Source organism: Balaenoptera borealis, assembly GCF_965194805.1.
Source record: "Balaenoptera borealis genome assembly, chromosome: 8".
NCBI classification, from domain to species: Eukaryota; Metazoa; Chordata; class Mammalia; order Artiodactyla; family Balaenopteridae; genus Balaenoptera; species Balaenoptera borealis.
In genome coordinates this window covers 90,326,815-90,351,269 of record NC_138865.1, presented here as the reverse complement: position 1 = coordinate 90,351,269, position 24,455 = coordinate 90,326,815, and the positions used below count along the sequence as shown (strand labels likewise).

The 24,455-nt window shown below is 41.1% G+C and overlaps 1 long non-coding RNA gene across 1 annotated transcript; it reads right to left on the bottom strand.

Annotated features, from left to right (window-relative positions):
- Window positions 1-1,614: 1,614 nt before the first annotated feature.
- Window positions 1,615-5,819, bottom strand: LOC309634311. Its single transcript, XR_014247968.1, has 2 exons — window positions 5,595-5,819; window positions 1,615-5,267 (listed from the first exon to the last, which is right to left on the bottom strand). It is a non-coding gene; the product is annotated as an uncharacterized lncRNA (long non-coding RNA).
- Between the last annotated feature and the right edge of the window lie 18,636 nt (window positions 5,820-24,455).

The following is a 24,455-nucleotide window of genomic DNA, read 5'->3' as shown; positions in this document are numbered from 1 at the left end:
CTTTACTCTTCCCTTATCTTTCATGACATTGACATTTTTGAAGAGTTTAGTCCCATAATTTTGTAGAATGTTTCCCAATTTGGATTTCTCTAATTCTTGTAATGATTAGATTCAGGTTATGTATGTTTGTCAGGAAAATCATAAAAGTGTTGACATGTTCTTTTCCATGCATCACATCAGGTGGCATGTAATGTTGATTTGTTCCATTACTGGTGATGTTTAGTGTTGTCACTTGGTTAAGATGGTGTCTGCAAGGTTATCCACTCTAAAATTGATTAATACTGAGGGACCTTCAAGATGATGGAGGAGTAAGACATTGAGATCACCTCCCTCCCCACAAATACATCAAAAATACATCTACATGTGGAACAACTCCTACAGAACACCTACTGAACACTGGCAGAAGACCTCAGACTTCCCAAAAGGCAAGAAACTCCCCATGTACCTAGGTAGGGCAAAAGAAAAAAGAAAAAACAGAGACAAAAGAATAGGGACAGGACCTGCACCTCTGGGAGGGAGCTGTGAAGGAGGAAAAGTTTCCACACACTAGGAAGCCCCTTCACTGGCAGAGACAGGGGATGGGTGGGGGAAAGCTTCAGAGCCACGGAGGAGAGTGCAGCAACAGGGGTGCAGAGCGCAAAGTGGAGAGAATCCCACACACAGGATCGGTGCCAACCAGCACTCACCAGCCCGAGAGGCTTGTCTGCTCAGCTGCCAGGGTGGGTGGGGGCTGGGAGCTGAGGCTCGGGCTTCAGAGGTCAGATCCCGGGGAGAGGACTGGGGTTGGCTGCATGAACACAGCCTGAAGGGGGCTGGTGCACCACAGCTAACTGGGAGGGAGTCCAAGAAAAAGTCTGGAGCTGCCTATGAGGCAAGAGACCATTGTTTTGGGATGCGTGAGGAGAGGCGATTCAGAGCACCACCTAAACAAGCTCCAGAGACAGGTGTGAGCCATGGCTATCAGTGTGGACACCTGAGACCGGCATGAAACGCTAAGGCTGCTGCTGCAGCCACCAAGAAGCCTGTGTGCAAGCACAGATCACTCTCCACACCTCCCCTCCCGGGAGCCGGTGCAGCCCGCCACTGCCAGGGTCCCGTGATCCAGGGACAGCTTCCCCGGGAGAACACACTGCATGCCTCAGGCTGTTGCAACATCATGCTGGCCTCTGCCACTGCAGGCTGGCCCCGTATTCCATACCCCTCCCTCCCCCCAGCCTGAGCGAACCAGAGCCTCCTAATCAGCTGCTACTTTAACCCCGTCCTGTCTGGGCGGGGAACAGACACCCTCAGGCAACCTACATGCAGAGGTGGGACAAAATCCAAAGCTGAACCCCAGGAGCTGTGCGAACAAAGAAGAGAAAGGGAAATTTCTCCCAGCAGCCTCAGGAGCAGCGGATTAAGTCTCGACAATCAACTTGATGTACCCTGCATCTGTGGAATACCTGAAGAGACAAGGAATCATCCAAAATTGAGGTGGTGGACTTTGGGAGCAACTGTAGACTTGGGATTTGCTTTCTGGATCTAATTTGTTTCTGTTTTTATGTTTATCTTAGTTTAGTATTTAGAGCTTATTATCATTGGTAGATTTGTTTATTGATTTGGTTGCTCTCTTCCTTTTTATTTTATATATATATATATTTATTTTCCTTTTTCTCTTTTTCTGAGTGTGTATGTGTATGCTTCTTTGTGTGGTTTTGTCTGTATAGCTTTGCTTTTACCATTTGTCCTAGGGTTCTCTCTGTCCATTTTTGGGGGTTTTTTTTGGGTATAGTTTTCAGTGCTTGTTATCATTGGTGGATTTGTTTTTTGGTTTGGTTGCTCTCTTCTTTCTTTCTTTTTTTGAAATTACTTTTTTATTTTTAATATTTTTAAAAATTCTTTATTTTAATAACTTTATTTTATTTTTCCATTCTTTCTTTCTTTCTTTTTCTCACTTTTCTTCTGAGCCGTGTGGCTGACAGGGTCTTGGTGCACCAGCTGGGTGTCAATCCTGAGCCTCTGAGGTGGGAGAGCCAATTTCAGGACATTGACCCACCAGAGACCTCCCAGCCCCATGTAATATAAAACGGCAAAAGCTCTCCCAGAGATCTCCATCTCAATGCTAAGACCCAGCTCCACTCAACGACCAGCAAGCTACAGTGCTGGACACCCCATGCCAAACAACTAGCAAGACAGGAACACAACCCCACCCATTAGCAGAGAGGCTGCCTAAAATCATAATAAGTTCACAGACACCTCAAAACACACCACCAGATATGGTCCTGCCCACCAGAAAGACAAGATCCAGCCTCAGCCACCAGAACACAGGCACCAGTCCCCTACACCAGGAACCCTACACAGCCAACTGAGCCAACCTTACCCACTGGGGGCAGACACCAAAAACAATGGGAACTATGAACCTGCAGCCTGTGAAAAGGAGACCCCAAACACAGAAAGTTAAGCAAAATGAGAAGACAGAGAAATGCGCAGCAGATGAAGGAGCAAGGTAAAAACCCACCAGACCAAACAAATGAAGAGGAAATAGGCAGTGTACTTGCAAAAGAATTCAGAATAATGATAGTAAAGGTGATCCAAAATCTTGGAAATAGAATGGAGAAAATACAAAAAACGTTCGACAAGGACCTAGAAGAACTAAAGAGCAAACAAACAGTGATGAACAACACAATAAATGAAATTAAAAATTCTCTAGAAGGGATCAGGAGCAGAATAACTGAGGCAGAAGAACGGATAAGTGACCTGGAAGATAAAATAGTGGAAATAACTACTGCCGAGCAGAGTAAAGGAAAAAGAACGAAAAGAATTGAGGACAATCTCAGAGACCTCTGGGACAACATTAAACGCACTAACATTCAAATTGTAGGGGTCCCAGAAGAAGAAGAGAAAAAGAAAGGAACTGAGAAAATATTAGAAGAGATTATAGTTGAAACTTCCCTAATATGGGAAAGGAAATAGTCAATCAAGTCCAGGAAGCGCAGAGAGTCCCATACAGGATAAACTCAAGAGAAAAACATGCCAAGACACATATTAATCAAACTATCAAACATGCCAAGACACATATTAATCAAACTATCAAGACGCATATTAATCAAACTATCAAAGAAAAAATATTAAAAGCAGCAAGGGAAAAACAACAAATAACATACAAAGGAATCCCCATAAGGTTAACAGCTGAACTTTCAGCAGAAACTCTGCAAGCCAGAAGGGAGTGGCAGGACGTATTTAAAGTGATGAAAGGGAAAAACCTACAACCAAGATTACTCTACCCAGCAAGGATCTCATTCAGATTCGAAGGAGAAATTAAAACCTTAACAGACAAGCAAAAGCTAAGAGAATTCAGTGCTACCAAACCAGCTTTACAACGAATGCTAAAGGAATTCTCTAGGCAGGAAACACAAGAGAAGGAAAAGACCTAAAATAACAAACCCCAAAACAATTAAGAAAATGGTAACAGGAACATACATATGGATAACAACCTTAAATGTAAATGGATTAAATGCTCCAAGCAAAAGACATAGACTGGCTGAATGGATACAAAAACAAGACCCGTACATATGCTGTCTACAAGAGATCTACTTCAGACCTAGGGACATACAGACTGAAAGTGAGAGGATGGAAAAAGATATTCCATGCAAATGGAAATCAAAAGAAAGCTGGAGTAGCAATTCTCATATCAGACAAAATAGACTTTAAAATAAACACTATTACAAGAGACAAAGAAGGACACTACAGAATGATCAAGGGATCAATCCAAGAAGAAGATATAACAATTGTAAATATTTATGCACCCAACGTCGGAGCACCTCAGTACATAAGGCAAATGCTAACAGCCATAAAAGGGGAAATCGACAGTAACACAGTAATAGGAGGGAACTTTAACACCCCACTTTCACCAATGGACAGATCATCCAAAATGAAAATAAATAAGGAAACACAAGCTTTAAATGGTGCATTAAACAAGATGGACTTAATTGATATTTATAGGACATTCTATCCAAGAACAACAGAATACACTTTCTTCTCAAGTGCTCATGGAACATTCTACAGGACAGATCATATCTTGGGTCACAAATCAAGCCTTGGTAAATTTAAGAAAATTGAAATCGTATCTGGTATCTTTTCCGACAACAACGCTATGAGACTAGATATCAATTACAGGAAAAAAATCTGTAAAAAATACAAACACATGGAGGCTAAACAATACACTATTAAATAACCAAGAGATCACTGAAGAAATCAAAGAGGAAATCCAAAAATACCTAGAAACAAATGACAATGAAAACACAATGAACCAAAACCTATGGGATGCAGCAAAAGCATTCTAAGAGGGAAGTTTATAGCAATACAATCCTACCTTAAGAAACAAGAAACATCTCAAATAAACAACCTAACCTTACACCTAAAGCAGTTAGAGAAAGAAGAACAAAAAAACCTCAAAGTTAGCAGAAGGAAAGAAATCATAAAGATCAGATCAGAAAGAAATGAAGGAAATGATAGCAAAGATCAGTGAAACTAAAAGCTGGTTCTTTGAGAAGATAAACAAAATTGATAAACCAGTAGCCAGACTCATCAAGAAAAAAAAGGAGAAGACTCAAATCAATAGAATTAGAAATGAAAAAGAAGTAACAACTGACACTGCAGAAATACATAGGATCATGAGAGATTACTACAAGTAACTATATGTCAATAAGATGGGCAACCTGGAAGAAATGGACAAATTCTTAGAAAAGCACAACCTTCTGAGACTGAACCGGGAAGAAATAGAAAATATAAACAGACCAATCACAAGCACTAAAATTGAAACTGTGATTAAAAATCTTTCAACAAACAAAAGCCCAGGAACAGATGGCTTCACAGGTGAATTCTATCAACATTTAGAGACGAGCTAACACCTATCCTTCTTAAAGTCTTATAAAATATAGCAGAGGGAAGAACAATCCCAAACTCACTCTATGAGGCCACATCACCCTGATACCAAAACCAGACAAAGATGTCACAAAAAAAGAAAACTACAGGCCAGTATCACTGATGAACATAGATGCAAATATCCTCAACCAAATAGTAGAAAACAGAATCCAACAGCACATTAAAAGGATCAGACACCTTGATCAAGTGGGGTTTATCCCAAGAATGCAAGGATTCTTTAATATATGCAAATGAATCAATGTGATACACCATATTAACAAACTGAAGGATAAAAACCACATGATCACCTCAATAGATGCAGAAAAAGTTTTTGACAAAATTCAACACCCATTTATGATAAAAACCTTCTAAGGGGCTTCCCTGGTGGCGCAGTGGTTGAGAATCTGCCTGCCAATGCAGAGGATACGGGTTCGAGCCCTGGTCTGGGAAGATCCCACATGCCGTGGAGCAACTGGGCCCATGAGCCACAATTACTGAGCCTGCGCGTCTGGAGCCTGTGCTCCGCAACAAGAGAGGCCACGATAATGAGAGGCCCGTGCACTGCGATGAAGAATGGCCCCCACTTGCCGCAACTAGAGAAAGCCCTCACACAGAAACGAAGACCCAACACAGCCATAAAAATAAATAAATAAATAAACCCAAGTTTAAAAAAAAATTAAAAAAAAAAAAACCTTCTAGGAAGTAGGCATAGAGGAAACTTACCTCAACATAATAAAGGCCATATATGACAAACCCACAGCCAACATTGTTCTCAGTGGAGGAAAACTGAAACCATTTCCACTAAGATCAGGAACAAGACAAGGTTGCCCACTCTCACCAATATTATTCAACATAGTTTTGGAAGTTTTAGCTACAGCAATCAGAGATGAAAAAGAAATAAAAAGAATCCAAATCGGAAAAAAGTAAAACTGTCACTGTTTACAGATGACATTATACTATACATAGAGAATCCTAAAGATGCTAGCAGAAAACTACTAGAGCTAATCAAAGAATTTGGTAAAGTACCAGGATACAAAATTAATGTGCAGAAATCTCTTGCATTCCTATACACTAATGATGAAAAATATAAAAGAGAAAATAAGGAAACACTCCCATATACCATTGCAGCAAAAAGAATAAAATACCTAGGAATAAACATACCTAAGGAGATAAAAGACCTGTATGCAGTAAACTATAAGACACTGATGAAAGAAATTAAAGATGATACCAACAGATGGAGAGATATACCATGTTCTTGGATTTGAATAAGCAACGTTGTGAAAATGACTATACTACCCAAAGCAATCTACAGATTCAGTGCAATCCCTACCAAACTACCAATGGCATTTTTCACAGAACTAGAACAAAAAATTTCTCAATTTGTATGGAAACACAAAAGACCCAGAATAGCCAAAGCAATGTTGAGAAAGAAAAACGGAGCTGGAGGAATCAGGGTCCCGGACTTCAGACTATACTACAAAGCTACAGTAATCAAGACAGTATGGTACTGGCAGCAAAACAGAATATAGATCAATGGAACAGGATAGAAAGCTCAGAGATAAACCCACGCACATATGGTCACTTTATCTTTGATAAAGGAAGTAAAAATATACAATGGAGAAAAGACAGCCTCTTCAATAAGTGGTGCTGGGAAAACTGGACAACTATGTGTAAAAGATTGAAATTAGAACACTCCCTAACACATACACAAAAATAAACTAAAAATGGATTAAAGACCTAAATGTAAGGCCAGACACTATAAACCTCTTAGAGGAAAACATAGGCAGAACACTCTATGACATATATCACAGCAAGATCCTTTTTGCCCCACCTCCTAGAGAAATGGAAATACAAACAAAAATAAACAAATGGGACCTAATGAAACGTAAAAGCTTTTGCACAGCAAAGGAAACCATAAAGAAGATGAAAAGACAACTCTCAGAATGGGAGAATATATTTGCAAATGGAGCAACTGACAAAGGGTTAATTTCCAAAATTTACAAGAAGTTCATGCAGCTCAATATCAAAAATACAAACAACCCAATCCAAAAATGGGCAGAAGACCTAAATAGACATTTCTCCAAAGAAGATATACAGATTGCCAACAAACACATGAAAGGATGCTCAACATCACTAATCATCAGAGAAATGCAAATCAAAACTACAATGAGGTATTACCTCACACTGGTCAGAATGGCCATCATCAGAAAATCTACAAACAGTAAATGCTGGAGAGGGTGTGGAGAAAAGGGAACACTCTTGCACTGTTGGTGGGAATGTAAATTGATACAGCCACTATGGATAACAGTATGGAGGTTCCTTAAAAAACTAAAAATAGAACTACCATATGACCCAGCAAATCCCACTAGTGGGCATATACCCTGAGAAAACCATAATTCAAAAAGACTCATGTACCACAATGTTCATGGCAGCTCTATTTACAATAGCCAGGACATGGAAGCAAGCTAAGTGTCCATCGACAGATGAAAGGATAAAGAAGATGTGGCACATATATACAATGGAATATTACTCAGCCATAAAAAGAAACGAAATTGAGTTATTTGTAGTGAGATGGATGGACTTGGAGTCTGTCATACAGAGTGAAGTAAGTCAGAAAGAGGAAAACAAATACTGCATGCTAACACATATATATGGAATCTAAAAAAAAAAAGTTCTGAAGAACCTAAGGGCAGGACAGGAATAAAGATGCAGACGTAGAGAATGGACTTGAGGACAGGGGGATGGGAAAGTGTAAGCTTGGACGAAGTGAGAGAGTGGCATGGACATATATACACCACCAAATATAAAATAGCTAGTGGGAAGCAGCTGCATAGCACAGGGAGATCAGCTCGGTGCCTTGTGACCACCTAGAGGGGTGGGATTGGGAGGATGGGATGGAGACGCAGGAGGGAGGAGATATGGGGATATATGTATGTGTATAGCTGATTCACTTTGTTATAAAGCAGAAACTAACACACCATTGTAAAACAATTATACTCCAATAAAGATGTTAAAAAAAGATTAATTAATAGTGATTTTGTCGTTAACAATGAATAAGTATTTTGTATTCACTAACTGATAAATATTTTATGGGGTGATACCTTGGGATGAAATATCCTGTTCCCCATTAAATTTTCACCCATTAATTTAAACATCCATTGATCATTTTGCCTGAATTATTACTCTGATAGTTACCAAATGACAATTTTCTAACTTTTATTATTCTATATTTATTAGTTGGTATTCTATTTTAAGGTACAGTTTTTCCCTCTTTCCCATTTATATTTTATTCATTCATTTGTTTGTGCCAGTATGAATTAATAGATTATAATTTTATTTAATGTGTTATAATCTTTGATTGTCCATACTTATTTTGATGCTCATATTTTCCCTGATTTTGGCAAGCATGGGTATGGGTGTTTGGGAGACTAGAGACAGGTGGAAGGAGGGAATCCTTTCAAGCTGGCCTTCTGTAATTTTGACATGTTCCCAAGATTTTTTTTTTGGCTGTGTTGGGTCTTCGTTTCTGTGCGAGGGCTTTCTCTAGTTGTGGCAAGCGGGGGCCACTCTTCATCGCGGTGTGCGGGCCTCTCACTATCGCGGCCTCTCTTGTTGCGGAGCACAGGCTCCAGATGCGCAGGCTCAGTAGTTGTGGCTCACGGGCCTAGTTGCTCCATGGCATGTGGGATCTTCCCAGACCAGGGCTCGAACCCGTGTCCCCTGCATTAGCAGGCAGATTCTCAACCACAGCACCACCAGGGAAGCCCTTCCCAAGATTTTTGAGCACTTTCTTACTTTCTAGAACCACAAGATGTTCCTGGCTCATCTTGTACTTTCGTTGTCCTAGCCCTGGAATCCTCTATCCTTCCAATGGGCTCTGATTCCTTTTTTCAGAGAATATTAATATGATCATTGCTACTGGTATATCATGGATTCTAGACCACTTGGTGGAAGTAGCTAGGAAATGTATTCATTTACACACCTTCACAGACTCACATAAATTATATCGATCTATATTAAATGTCATGAGTTCACATTGATACATCCACCAACCCAACACCCTCTCCATATTTGAAACTCTTTTCTCTGACAGTGAGAAATCTGGGTCCCGTTATCCTCAATATATTGGCTTATTTACTAAATAACCCTGTATGTAACCACTCCTAGCCCATATGGTGTCTTTGTATGAAGTAGAAAAATATGTCCCTTCTGAGTAAATTCCACGTGTCCCAGGATGCATGGCTTTTTGAGTGAGAAGCTGGATTTCAGGCCCCACTAACCCCTCAGCTGGTTGCCTTTGTGCAGTGAACAACATTCATAACCTACAGCAGCCCTGTTACTTTTAGTCTGTCTTCCTGACAGTTGTTCCTTAACTCTTATAATTAAAATTTATGTGTGACACTGACAGAAATGGCACAAATAAAAAGCAGTTTGGGTCCAATAAGCTATTTTATTTTATTTTTGCCTAACTAAAGTCTAGTGTGTGGTTTCTTCAAAGTTACTCGTATTCTTAGGAATAGAGGGCTCAGGAAAATTTGGATGTGTAACTCTGCTCTGCTAAGCCCTGGTGTTACTGTAGCTGGCACGTGGCATGCCTTTGGGCTGAGAAGGTTTAGAAAAGATAAAGTTAGGGGGAAAGCTCTGACAAATAAACAAGGTTGGGAAGACGTGACATATTGGGGTGGGGAGAGAGAGAACTAAATATACCCATCTGAGAATATATAGAAGGAAGTTGAAGGGACCCTGATTGATCTATAAAGAATTTTAAGGGGATTATGCAATTCTTTAATTTCTTCCTTTTCCAATTTTCTGATAAGCACTCAAATAGAAAGAAATTTTTTATTGTCCAACTTTAATGTCATTGCCTTCTTGAAATCTTCCCTAATGTTTACTGTATTTCCATAGTCCTAGCCTCAAATCATGGCAGAAATTTGGTTATGAGGTGAGGCAAACCTGAGATAGAGTGGAGAGGAAAGAGTCATCTAGGATCAAAGAGGGCACAGTGACAACAGTAAAAAATAGCTAGTACCTATTGGGCATTTACTTTGTGCCAAGCACTGTTCTATATGCTTTCCACATGTTCCCTCATTTTAGCTCATAACTGCATGATAAGTAAGGTATTATGACTGTCATCCCTGTGGCACAGAGGAGGTAAAAGACTCAGAGATGTTGAGTAACTTGCCCAGGGTCAGATGGTTATTGAGGGGTTACATGTATTCTCCAACCAGCAAGCAAACCCAGGTAGACTGACCCTGGGGCTTAGTCAGTGTACTGTGCTGCCTCTGCCAGTGGGAAGGGGAACTGAGGTCACCCAATAGTTACCTTTCCTCCAGGAATCCTTGACTGTCTAGAAGCAAAGTTGGTTTTCAGAGGCCGACCAAGCATGGGTATGGATGTTTGGGGGGTTGGAGGCAGGTAATGAGAGGGTGTTTGCAATGACAGAATGAGGGCTAGACAGAGACATGTGGGCGCTTTTGAAGAGGAGAATCTCTAAATATTTAATATTTTAGGAGGTTCAGGGAGAAACTGATTTTCTGGTAGTAAAAATGGTGTGCCTCTTTATGTTAAAAATGAAAGACTACTCAACGTATCCTAACATTTTTATTTATTTAGAATTGTCTAGGAATTATGATTGTTCAGAATCAGATAGATTTGGGGGAGGTATATTAAAGTGTTTACATTTTTTTTTTTTTGATAGGTAAGAAGTGGATTTATTTAGAGAGAAACACTCCACAGACAGAGTATGGGCCATCTAGAAAGTGAGAAAGGCACCAGGTTATGGGGTTGTCAGTTTTTTTAGAACTGGGTAATTTCATAGGCTAATGAGTGCTATTTTCATAGGCTAAAATAGCTGGAGGAGTATCCAGCTATTTTAGGAAGGGGCAGGGATTTCCAGGAGTTGGGCCACCGCCCACTTTTTGATCATTATGGTCGGTCTTGGAACTGTCATGGCGCCTGTGGGTGTGTCATTTAGCTTGCTGATGTGAGTGTATACTGAGGCTCAAGGTCTAGTGGAAGTTGACTTGTCCGCCATCTTAGACCCATTTGGTTCTGATCAGTTTATGTCATGTCCTCGGGCTATGTCATTCTTTCAAAGGTTGTGCCCTGCCTCCTTCCCTCCTGTTTTATTCCCCCCTCAGAGATTTTACTCCCATATTCTTATGGGAAGCAGAAGGGTGATGGTCTGTCTTCCGTAACTGCTTCAAGGCTGAGTAGGGGCATCGACCTTGTCTGTCAGGGAGTAAAAATCTCTGGATGCCTGATCTAGGGGCCCCAGGGGCCGGGCAGCTCCTTGTTTTATGTCAGTATGGGCTGGAATCCTCACATAGCCATCATCTTGGTGTGGAACTGTTGTAATTGTTTCCATAGCCTTTCTATGAATCTCCTTGATGATGAAGCACTCTTTGTAACAGCATCTGAGTACAAAAATATCTATAAATGACAAAAGACTTAAAAGGCATGGTTAAACATCTCATTACAGTGTAATTGATAAAGAAACTTGGTCACAATAACCAGAATTACGAATGATTACATTTAACATACCAAATAATCCTAGTTATATATTTCTCTTTAAGATACCTCAGGGGACCTATAAAGTACCCTAAAGTTAGCTGGAAATCAAAAGAAGCTTAATTAAAATTTGATATTTGGGAAGTTTGTCAAAAAGTTTTAAAACACTTGGTCAAATAAGATCATAGGTCACTGTGAGACAATACTTATTCCTTAACCAAAGTTACAAAAGATCTCAAAAGCAAATACAAGTCACTTAAAGGCAAAGAAACTCACACAATCTGTTGTTAAAAGCAACATTTCAAGAATACTTTGGAGGAAGAAACCAAATCCAGTCTTGTTCTAGCCCATTCCTAACAAAATCCATTTACCCAACTAAGTTCAATCCAATCTTAGAAAATCCTGATCATGCGTAACTCTTTTCAGTATTTTTCATTCTTCACACCTTCTCTTACTAAAAACACATATCTTACTTTTCTTAAAAGTTTTTTTCACATTGAGTTACTTTTCTTGTTGACAAATTTGTAACAGATAGAATAAGGTCTTATTTGACCTCTAATAAACCTAGGTACAACAGAAGTAATATAGTTAGCATTGATGACTCTAACATGTCTATATTAATCAAACCAACAAGCTTAAGCCACCTTCAATATCAGATATCAGTTTAGTATTGAATATTTTCCAGATGACATGAACCTGAAATTTATTCTGGCCAGATTGTTTTCTATTTCTGAGTATTTACATAAGGGCTTAATTTTTAAAAACCAGTTAAGTAGAGCTCTTTTACGAATTAATTTTTGGCAATACCATATACCTACAACGCACATATAGATACATATGAACACACAAACAAACACAGAGGCCTCATAGTTCCCATTCCAAAATTTCAGCCCTAAGTCAGGTACAACATAAAAGCCATCAGTTACAAGGGGTTGGATTCAAATTGGGCTTCTAGCAGATGGAACAAATCAAGGTCGCCTACCTAGATGGCTAAATCCTTTTTACTAGTGTTTACAGACAAGACACTTAAGATTTCTATTTATCCTTGACAAGTCAAGTTCTAAATTACTTTACCCTCTTTTCAAAATTTGCAGTTTAAAAAGATGGCAGAGAGAAGAGTTCCTGAGAAGACCAGATAGGACATTTGCATCTCAAAGGTACAGGCAAGTTCCTCCTAGGATGACTTTGTTTCCCCTTTGTTTAATATTTACAAGCCTCTTAAGATAAATAAGGGAGGTTTGAGGAGTGGTAAAAGGATTGGTGGGTGTTGGATTATTTTTGGAGCCACTCCTCTGGTCCTATAAAGACTACATTTGTAAGACAAGGACAGTTTTTTTTTTCTTTGTCAAAGAATTGGGTGGGTACCTCAATGATATTGAAGGACTGACATACCCATTCACCTATGTTGGAAAGTTTTACTTTTCCTCATTTAGCTTAGGGGAGAAGGCCTCTTCCAAAATTCCTATCAGGCTCTGAATATCAGCTATGGTCGGTTTAATCAGACCAGTGGCCTCCTATTTTGATAATCTACTTACAAACATTTTTGAGGATCTTCCCTAGGTTTAAGAAATTTGTACCTTATATTTAGACACTATGTAACCCTTTTTACTTAATAATCACCAGCTGGATATCTTTGGCTAAGCCCAGAACCTCGATATTCCACATTCCAGGGTCTACTATGGCTTCTATTTTAGCTTCAGATTTTATCTGTTCCTTTTTGCTTTTTGTTAGAACCACTTGGTGATGAGGGTGGTTCCCTTGCCCCCAAGAAACAGAGTGGCCCCTAACATAGTTAATAAATCACTTACCACTAAAGGGATGGGACAGTCAGGCACAAACAGAAAGGAATGTAAAAACAGCTGGCCATTGTTCTTGCACAAAAGGGGTTCCAGGAAAGTGTGCCTGTGTCTCTTCCCTGACAACCCAATTACATATTCCTTATGATTGCTAAGGTTTCCAATCCTTTGGGTTAAGACCGAGAAGGTTGCACCAGTGTCTATAAGAAATTCTATCAAGTGGCCCGCCACATCAATGACCACCCAAGGCTCAACATTAGTTATGTAGTTGGTATGTCTAGGCAGAGCCACTTTCGGCTTTGGGCCCCTTCAGTCTTCTGATTGCAAAGCCATCAATAGCCGAGGGGCCCCCTTCGCTCTCTGGCATCTGGGGCATTCCCTCTTCCAATGCCCTGGCTGTATGCAAAGGGCACATCAATCACAATCCTCACTCCAGTGCCCTTTTTGTCCACACAGGGTATCCTGGCCTTGTATGGGTACCCATGGGCCTTGTGGTCTGCCAGGGCCAGATTGGTCCAGAAAAGCCGGCTTCCCCTTTAGTGGTCTCTGAGTGGACAAAGCCACTGCAATCATTTGGGCCTTTTTCATATTTCTCTGGGTGCGTTCAGTCTTTTTGGCCATATCCCTATTACTGAAAACCAAATAAGCCAATTGGAACAAAACAATCACTGGAGTCTGAAGACCAGCAGTTGCTTTCTGAATTTCACGCCTGATGTCTGGGGCAGACTGAGCTATGAAATGCATAGTCAAAAGGACCTGTACCTCGGGGGAGGAGGGATCCACGTTCAGGATCCATGGCCCTATAGGGTGGGTCAGTTAAAATGTCCTCTGTGTCCTTCCTAGAGTTATCCCTCTGAGCTATACACACCTTAAATTCCTTTTGGATTCCACTGACTAGATACAATGCCATGAAAATTTGAATATAGGGTACTTCACTCCATTTTAAATTTCCTAACTCATATTGTGGCCAAACCTGATTACATGACCTAATAAGTTTTTTCCTTTTAATTCCTGTTGTCCACATCTTTCCCAGTCCCAGAGTATATAGCCCAGAGGGGTATTGGTTGGGATTGATGCAGCCTGACCCACTTCCTACAAGCCTGAGGTGACGTCTCTAACTCCCGGGCTATCCAAAATTCCACTCTTAAGTCAGAATCCACTGCGCAATTTGGTCAAAAGATTTGCACTTATGATTTTAGATGCTATCCCTTCCAAGGTAGTCTCCCAGCCAGGTGTTAGTTCCCAAAAAGTCGCAAAAAAATGTCACAGAAGACATCCCCAACAGTGTTGACGATGAGCAGGAGTTGGTCTAGCTATAAGTTGGGGATAAAGGGTCAGCATTTGTAGGGGTCAGAGGGAGGGGAGTAAAAGCAATAAAAAGTACACCTTGGTGGTCACACAGGTCTTCTGGGGTTAACAGAAGAAAGAAAGAAATAGAGCAGGAATGAATAAGAATGCAAGAATGTAGGAGAAAAGCCTCAGAGTCAAGAAGAGTATAGAGATTAACAGTTCTGTCCTGGACCTGTGGTTGGATGTGCATAAGTACACGGGGTTGACCCGCCAGTCAAAAATGAGCACACAGCAGCAGAGCATCCTCCCCAGTGTGCCTGGTTTGCGGCGTCCCATGGGCCTCTGTAGGACCAAGACCTAACTCTCAAACATTTTCTTACCTTATTGCTGTCCCTTCGTGGTCACCAGCTGAAACCGTGCACCTCAGATTGAGACTTGAACCCACGCGGCCGGGACTCAGACCCGGCCAAAACCCACACTGGGATTCAAACCCACACTGCTGGTACTCGAACCCGGCCAAAACCCAGACTGGGACTCGAACCCATGCTGTTGGGACTCAAACCCGGCCAAAACCCAGTCTTCCAACTGAGATCACACACCTGGTTTCAGGACTTAATGAAGCTCAGGTTCTTGATGTCTCATCGTAGAAAGAATTCAGTGAGAGGCAAAGTGATAGGTAAGAAGTAGGTTTATTTAGAGAGAAACACACTCCACAGATGGAGTGTGGGCCATCTCAGAAGGTGAGAAAGGCCAAGTGTTTACATTTTAAATAATAAAATGAATCACTCATTCCCAGTGAACGGCACTGTACTATGTACTATTTGGTTTTAGCTGGCTGGTCTCAGAGTTGGTGGTGTATCCAGTAGTTTCACCGTATACTTTTTGCACATGCAAAAAATGAAAATACTCACCTGGGATTGGTTAACGCCAGTTGAGAACACTTTTTAAATTTCTATTCCAATGCGTTAACGTTGTTTTCAGCGGGTCCAACTTACATTTTGCCAGTTATTTAAAGGATTCATTTAGAAACCTGAGTTTGCATGTGCCATATCACTATTTTTCTAATGTTTTATCATCCCTTATAGATTGGTATCCCAAGCAGCTAGAGCTAGAAGAGGTTATAGCAGGCTGTAAGAAGTCTCAATGTTAATCTCTTCTAACAAACTCATGACAGTTTGAATCCTTTCCTTAGAGATGATCAGTAGGCTGAGCAACCTTAGCAGCTGTGGTGAGCAGTGAAGTGAAACACTGGCTGAGAGTTTGAACTTCGTGACATGTTATGTCTCTTCTAAACATTAGAGTCTGTGAGTTTACAACTTTGTGTATGGATGACCCAGGACCAGGAATAAGTGTCTCAGGGAAATTTCTAAGACTAGTTCAGTGTATGAAATCCAGTGATCATGTGATGAACAGCTGAGATAGAGATGAGCTAGGTAGCTCCACGTTCATGGAAGTTGAAGTCTATTTGGTAAATATGTGGGTGATGTTTATCACAGGCAAAAGCAGGGAGAAGAATGACTTCCCACGTAGTTGGTCTAGGAAGATTGTGCCCCATAATTCTTCTCAAGACTTATCTTCATCCAGCTGTCATCTTCAGGCAGCCACATCAACATCATCACCATCATCACCACCACCATCATTAGAATTGGCAATTTTTGAGACTTCTAATGTGCCAGCTTCTGCTTACACTTATACTTGAGATTGCTTTCCTTGATTATTCAGTATCTGGGGAGTTATCTTTATTTTGAGACCATATATGTATTTTTAAATGTTTATTTATATTTCTCAACATATATGTGTTGAAAGTGAGGAGAAGAATCAGTTAATTACAGCTCAGTTTGCCACGTTGATGGCAATCTCCCACAGAAATTTGTTTATCCATTCAACAATTATTTAGTAATTGCCTACTATGTGGCGGGTACCACTCTACGTGTTAGGGATAAAAGGGACAAAGATCCTGGCCTTCATGAAGCTTAGATTCCTATAGAAATCTACTCAGCACTTACTATGTGCCAGGAGACTATTCCAGGCTTTACATCTATTAACTCATTGGATCATCACAGTCATCCTGTGAGAGAAGTGTCATTATTGTATCCATTTTACAGATGAGGAAACTGAGACATACAAAGGTTAAGTCACTTGCCCAAGGTCATGCTGATAGTGAGTATAAGAGCTAGGCAGTGCAGGTGCCATGTCCGTGGCTTAACCACTATACCATACAGCCTTTCTATATGAGAATCTATGCCTAGAATATGGTGGGCTCTTGATATTTATTTGGTGAGTGATGAAATGAAATGATTGAATGACCACAGTGTACTATATCAACTGTAGTTTGTCTGTCCTCTAGCAGATTCTGAGTTCTTTGAGGATAAGAACAATGTCTTCTTTGACTTTTTCTATAGTGCCAAAGACAGGGCCTGCATGGAGTACCTGCTCAGTAAAATATTGAGCACTGGAATGAATGAACTGCCAGATGGTTCCTGGAATGACAATGATTCTCAACTTAAACATGCATAAGAGTCACCTGGGAGTCTGGCAAAGTGGAGGCTGCAGGATTGCACCCTCGGGTCTTGGAATCTTCATTTTTAATGGGCCCCAGAGGTGGTCTGAGTACCTCCCTCTGACCACACTCTGTAGGGGCTGTCAGTGAATAACTGAGAGCCATGGGGCACCACGGTTGGTTGGTAGGTCACTGAAGTCTTGACAGTTTGGAAGCTTTGAAGCCTCATTTTAGAGAAAACCCTTGAAAACCAGCAAGGAGTGATTTACTCCCCAGGGAACCCAGGGAAATTGCCTTTGATACATAGTGACTCAGACCTGTGGAGTCTCAAGTCTCAGATTTGATGTTCCACAGATAGTCATAAAGAGATACATCCTGCCCGTGTAACATTGCTGAGCAAGGCACCTACAGGCTTATCTGAACACATCCCAATTCTTGTCATAAGTGATGGTTTGAACAGCAACGTTGATTTTTGGAATCTTAGTGTAGGCAACATCACAGAACAGAAGTTTAAATCGTGGAAGGCTATTATATAATAAAATAAACTGTGGGTAAAGAATCCTTTCTCTTAGCTGGTCCCCAGTGTTTTCATCTGCTAAATGAGAAGGTTGAATTAAATGATCTCTGAAGGTCTTTCCATAATAGTTGTAATAATATCTGTCATTTATTGCATGCCTACTGTGTGCCATGTGCTATTCTGGGACTTTACCTTTATTGTTTCTAGTAGCTAATTCTCAGACTAATGTAACAATATAGTCATTATGCCCCCAGAGAGATGTGTTATTTTTTAATCTAGTATTTATTGATAGCTTCCTGTGTGCCAGGCATCAGGCTAGACACTGAGTACTTTGCCAGGCACTGAAGCATAAGGTGCCCAGTGTCACAAAGCTAGGAAGTAATAGGGTGGGAATCAACCTCAGGTATGTTAAACTGAAGTCTAAGCTCTTTCTTGTTGCTCGCACACATTTCTTCTAAGACTCCATGTCTATAAAGTATGTGTGAGATCACTGACATTTTTTTCCTAATTCCTGTGCTAGTGATTCCTGTAGGTACACATTAGAATCATCCAAGACTCTACTTCAAACTGATTAGATAACTATCTCTAGGGGAGGAGAAAGGGAGGGGGAGGGAAAAATCAATGTCTTGTTTTAACAATTCCGCACGTGATTCACATGTGTTTCCAGAATTGAACACCAAATACTGTAAATTCTAATTTTTAAAAAACACATTTATTTCTAATTGATGTAAAGTACACAACATAAAATTTACCATCTTAACCATTTTTAAGTGTACAGTTTAGTAGTGTTAAGTACATTCACATTGTTATGCAGCTAATCTCCAAAACTCTTTTAATCTTCCCAAACAGAAGCTCTGAACCCACTAAATGATAATTGCTCATTCCCCCGCCTAGCCCCTAGCAACCACCATTCTATTTTCTGTCTCTGTTAATTTGCCCATTCAAGGTACTTGATATAAGTGGATTACACTATTTGTCTTTTTGTGACTGATTTATTTCACTTAGCCTAATGTCCTCAAGGTTCATCCGTGTTGTATCATGTGTCAGAATATCCTTCCTTTTTAAGACTGAATAATACTCCATTGTATGTATATTCCACATTTTGTTTAGCTATTCATCCATCAATGGACACTTCCAACTTTTGGCTATTGTGTATAAATGCTACTATGAACACGGGTGTATAAATATCTGTTCAAAACCCTGATTTCAGTTCTTTTGAAAATATACCCAGAAGTGGAATTGCTGGATCATATGGTAATTCTATTTTTAATTTTTTGAGGAACTGCCACGTTGTTTTCCACAGCGGCTGCACCATTTTACATTCCCAACAGTGCCCAAGGGCTCCAATTTCTCCACATCCTCATCAACACTTGTAATTTTCTATTTTTTTATGGTAACCATCCTAAAGGGTATGAGGTTGTAGATTCTAGTTTTTAGATCCAATTATATTTATGTGGGGGAGCCTATCACATAGTTTTAGTTATCTGTCTCTAAATCTTTAAATGATTTCACTTTCATTTTGCATTATTTTTCTTCCCACATTTGGAGAATCTCTCCAGATTCAGTACTGACCACTTTTCTCAGAACTACAGGAAGGGGTTGATGTTGAGGAGGTACTGGACGGGATCTCTGCTTTCAAGTTGCTTATGATTTCTGGCTGGGAGCTTGCCTGTAGCCTTACTGGATTTTTGTCCTGGTTCAAGTCATACCTGCTCCTAACTGGTGGCTAATTTGCTCAAGTCCTTGAAAGATGGAGATAGCTAAATGCACACTGTAGCCAAGTGAAGTGTGAGAAGCTATTCCATGTAGAATAAGTAGAGTGAATTGTGGAGGTCAGAATGGGTGTAGTATTTTGGAAGGAAGACTGGCCTGATGAGAACTAAAATTCATCTTGGTAAAAGGTGGGAAATAATGTCAGATCAGTCAAAGCCAGATTTGGCAGGATCTTGAAAGTCAGGTGGGGCATTCGGAATTGTTGGGGCAGGTTGTAGGGCTGTCAATCAGGGCAGTGTGCGACAGGCCATTAGCAGTGTCTGCACTGGTGGGATGGAGAGGAGGATGCTGCACCAGGTGAGTGGTCACGTAGACAAGAGCATCCTCAAGAATGCTAGACTAGAAAGGCAGATCTAAAAGTTATCTTCAAAGGAGAAACTGTAAGCTTTGAAGATAGGTTGAATATGAGAACTCTGAGAGGGAGAAGAAGCTTCTTTTAAAACTATGAACATTCTGGGGATGAAGTGTTATCTTTTCAAAGGAGATTGTAGTTGTGGGGAAAGAGCCCCAATATTGGTATTAGGCTTATATTTGACTGCAAGAGACAGAAACCACAAAATATCAATGACTTAAATAAGATGGGAGTTTATATTTCTGTCACTAAAACAAAGTCTAGAAATGGGAAGACCACGATTCAAGTAACTGGCCAGGGTTCCCGTGGTCACATCAGCCTCCTTGTTGACAAAACCAGACTCATCTTTCTGCCTACCTTTGCTCCTTCTCCTCCTTTCACTTTCATTGACTGTTAAAATCCAGGCTTTATCCCATTTGATTCCCCACAATCAGCCCTGAGTAAATGCCATTGTACATCTGCCACGTGTCTTTGATCTGCCCTTTCATTCATCCCCTCCCCCTTCAGTCCTGGCTTCAGCTCTCTCCTTTGGACCTTTACCACAACCTCCTCAAATTGTCTTCCAGTCTCTTCTCTAATCCATCCTTCTCATGGCTGCCAAGTTAGCCTTTCCAGAGCGCACATCACTCCTGACTCACAGCCCTTTGATGATCTTTCCTGTAGCTTCTAGAATAGTTAGAACTCTTCAGCTTGACATTCAAGGCTCCAGGTCAGTTAGCTAAAATCTTGCCTCCTAAAACAATGGCTTAATTTCATTTTAACATCCTCGTTTTAATCTCATCTAATTTTCAAAACACTTTAAGGGAGATGACTTTTAGGTAAATTTCTCTTTAGGAGAATTAATGATAAGGAGAAACCACTTTTGTTGAAGTGTTTTCACATTCAAGGCCAAATAACAAGCTGACTGCGCTCTACTTTTTTCAAATGTAGTCCAATGTTGTCTTATTAGATCAAGTCTATGTTCCTAGTTTACCAAAGATCTGTGAGTTTTTTGGATTCTCTTTTGGTCCCTGCAAGTCAGAATTAGGAAGTTAGATCTAAGAAGGGTTGGCCTGACACCCAGAAACAGGCCTGGCTGACGGGCTGGAGGAGCCTGAGAGCTCATGCTTTTGTGAAGTGTGCCCTGCCGCAGATGATGCTGGGAAAGAGATATGATCTTCCCCCTCTGTTCGGAGGAGGGAGCAAAGGATGGGCAATGGGAAGGGTATTTGTGTTTTGGGGCAGCATCTCTCTGGGTCTGACTTGAAATGGATGTCTCAGCTGTAATGCTCACTCTTATGTGACCGTGGCATTTTGTCTTACATCTCTGGCCTCAGTTGCCTAATCCATAAAATGGAGACTAATCACAGGAATCCCCCACCTTCCTTCTATTGTTGTTATCAAGTTCAAAGATGCTGGATTTGAAACACTTTCTAACTTTATCTAGGTTGTGGGAGTTTTAATACTTCCTCTGTTCGTTTTCTATTGCTTCTGTAACAAGCTACCACAAAGTAGATGGTTTAAAACAACGGCAATTTATTCCCTCTCAGTTTGGGAGGCTAGCAATACAAAAATCAAGGTGTCAGCAGGCCCTTATTCTCTCCAAAGGCTCTTGAGAACTCTTCTCCCTTGCTTCTTCCTAGCTTCTGGTAGGTGCCAGAAATCTTTGGCATTCCTTGGCTTGTAGATGCATCGCTCCAATCTCTGCCTCTGTAGTCATATGCTGTTCTTCCTGTGTGTCTGTGTCTCTGTTTTCTCTTCTTTTACAGTATGATCTCATCTTAGCTAATTACATCTCTAAGGACCCTATTTCCAAATAAGGTCACATTCCGAGGTTCCAAGTGGACATGAATTTAAGGGGGGCAGTATTCAACATAGTATACCCCGTTACTGTCTGTTTTTAGAACAAAAATAGCACAGGCTAAGAGCTTAGCACAGCCCTGCTATAGAAAGTGCAATGAATGGGTGCCATTACTTCGGTTGGTGTTATTGCACTGTTTACCCTTCCTCCTTCGTGATCCCCCTCTCCCTGTCCCTACCTCAGCTCCACAGACTTGGGCTTTGATCTGCTAGACTCCTCTCCCCAGGCATGAAATGATCAGGTAACAGTGAATCTAGAATTCTCTTCTATAGAGGAAAAATGTGTTTATTTTTGCCAGGAGAGAGTAAGAGGGGATGCTGGTAAGGTGCCTCATTAAAATAATCAGTGAATTGAAAATGGAAGGGGTATTAAGGATCAAGCTGGCCTAGGCAAAAATATTTTGGGGCCTCTAACAGCTATACATCCCAACTAAACTCATGTTTAACAAACAGTTGAGGTGGCACCTTTGTGTATCTGTAGTCTGTGTAGTGAGGGTAGGAATGGTTTCAAAAGGGGCAGAAGGAGCCATCCAGGGGTATGGAAATTGACTCAAGGAGACATGGGAAGGAGGCAGCCCAAGGTGGATGGGTGGAAAGGACACAGATGCCCAGGGTCTAGTCCTGGCTCTGCCTCTGACTCCATTTCAGATTTTGGGCAGGTCACTTCTTCCTCTGTCTGGGTTGCAGTTTCCTCATCTGTAAAATAAGGGGTTAGGCCATGAGAGCTCTGGGAACACACACCTGTGAGGGGCTTGGAGAGGAGGAAGTGATAAAGAGAGCCACAAGAGACCTCTGCTGTGGGGGTTAAGAGAAGTCACCTTCCTCTCATGCCACTTGTAAAAATTGGGCATTCACGGTAAGATGCTGCATGATATAGAAATTTCTCTCATTTATTTTTCTCATGTGATCTTCAGAACAACTCTGTGAGGTAGGTGTGTTAGGTGTTTGTATTCCTATTTTACAGATGGGGAAACAAGTGTGAAGCAGGGTGTCCTGACTACAAATGCAGTGTTGTTTCCAAGATGCCGCAATGGTGGCTGCCTCTTGGCTCAGCGCCAGCTCACTCCGGGAGTGGACATGAGTTCCTGGGCTCCACGTCACCCAACACGAAGCCACACGTCATGCATGCTCTGTGAATAGCTCTTGGTGGTAAGTGATTCAGACCTTGGGGTGGAAGGAGAAACTAATGAACAGGGCGCGGTTCAGCCAACACCTACTGCTGTGTGCCAGGCACTGCCCTTGGCTCTGTGGACTCAGGAGTGAACAAAACAGATATGGTCACTGTACTCAAGAAGTTCAGAGTCTCTCAGGAAGACAGACACTCAACCAATAATTACCAAAATTTAATGGAACAAGTAGAAGCGTTGAGATATGCTGTAGAGGAGAGATTCCTGGTGCTTTGGGTGGGAACACTGAAGAGGTCCCCTGACTCTGGGGGCAGCCAGGGAAGGCCTCCCTTAGGAGATGAGGCTGTGACTGAGACTTGTCAGAGGAAAGGAGGTGGGGCTGTTGCTGGCACTGAGGGTGGACCCAGAAGTTACAGGAAAGCTGGAAAGAAGACCAAAGCAAACTGTTTTACTCCCTTTGTTGTAACTCCAACTTCCCTAAAGGACACCTTGAAAAAAAGAGAAAATGGTTTCAGGAGCTGTTATTTTTTGCTACCTCACACTCAAAACTGGGCTCAGTGAAGTTTAAGGTGAGACTCTTAATGCTCTGTGCATTAATTAATTAGTTAACTCACAGTACATTAAATATAAAATGCATTTAACATAAAATCAAAGGCTCTAGTCCCTTGAATGGACTCCAGGCCTTTGTTTCTACTTGTGAGGCACGTCCACTTGCATTGGTCCTCAGAGATTTAGGGACTGGCCTTTTCCTCACCTTAGAAGCCAGAGGGTGTATCCAAGGGGTAAGAGCATGAGTGGACTTGAGTGTTGGGTTGATAAGCAATAGCATCGCTGCCATTCTTTCCTCTCTCTGTCAACACCCCTTCCTAGGCTTCTCATGCTGTGAAGTCCACTCCTGATCACTCCTTTTCCTTCTTGGTCAAGGCCAGCTCAGGAAATCATGGTGTAGACGGACACTAGAAACGTAATCTGAAAAATCTTACGTTGCCGTGGTTCTTTTCCTTATTAACTGCGTGGCCACAGTTTCCTCACCTGTAACATGGAGATGATAATGCCTACTTCATAAGATTAGTCCTTTATATTTTCCAGGTTTTGCATTCTATAGATGTAGCAACAGGACTAAGAAAATTAGGTGATTTGTGCAAAGTTATGCAGCTAGTAGCAACAATCAGGAATACAGCCCAGGTCTCCTATCTCTAAATCTAGTGCTCTTTCCATTAGCAAAACTTCAGCCATGGCTCATTAATGTGTCATGAATGTGTAGTCTTCGCTATGCTAAAATGTCGATCCCCTGGAGTGACCAGGTAAGGTCTAGGCTGGAGGAAAAAAAAATTCAGAAGCCCTGCACATAGGGCACTATAGTAAAAAAACAAAAAACCTTCTGACTTGCTTGATTTGCTATTATGTGACATCATTGGTCATAGCTTTAATTTTTTTGTTTTGTGCCAGTTCATTGGTTGGAAGCAGAATTCTCTGTGAGAACATTGCCCTAGGAGTGTCACGCTCTGCATGTTAAATGACACGGACTAGGTCTGTGGTATGCTCAGAACTCCACTTCCCTTTGTGCCGGGCAGCTGAAGGTTACGTGCCCCTGATCTCAACTCTTGCCTCCTGAAGTTGCTGTGCAGTCACCACGCTGGCCATCCTAGTGTCAGATTCAGATTATAACATGGTCTCAAGGAATCACTGCCATCTCTCTTATCTCCATGACCTCAATTCCAAATTCATCAGGAATAGCTGCTTGGCTTCCACTGTCCTTGCATGGACTCTGTTACATTTCATGGAAATTTATGGATGAGTGAGTCAGTATATTCTTATTTTTTCTCTTCACTGTTAATTCCCTTAAAAA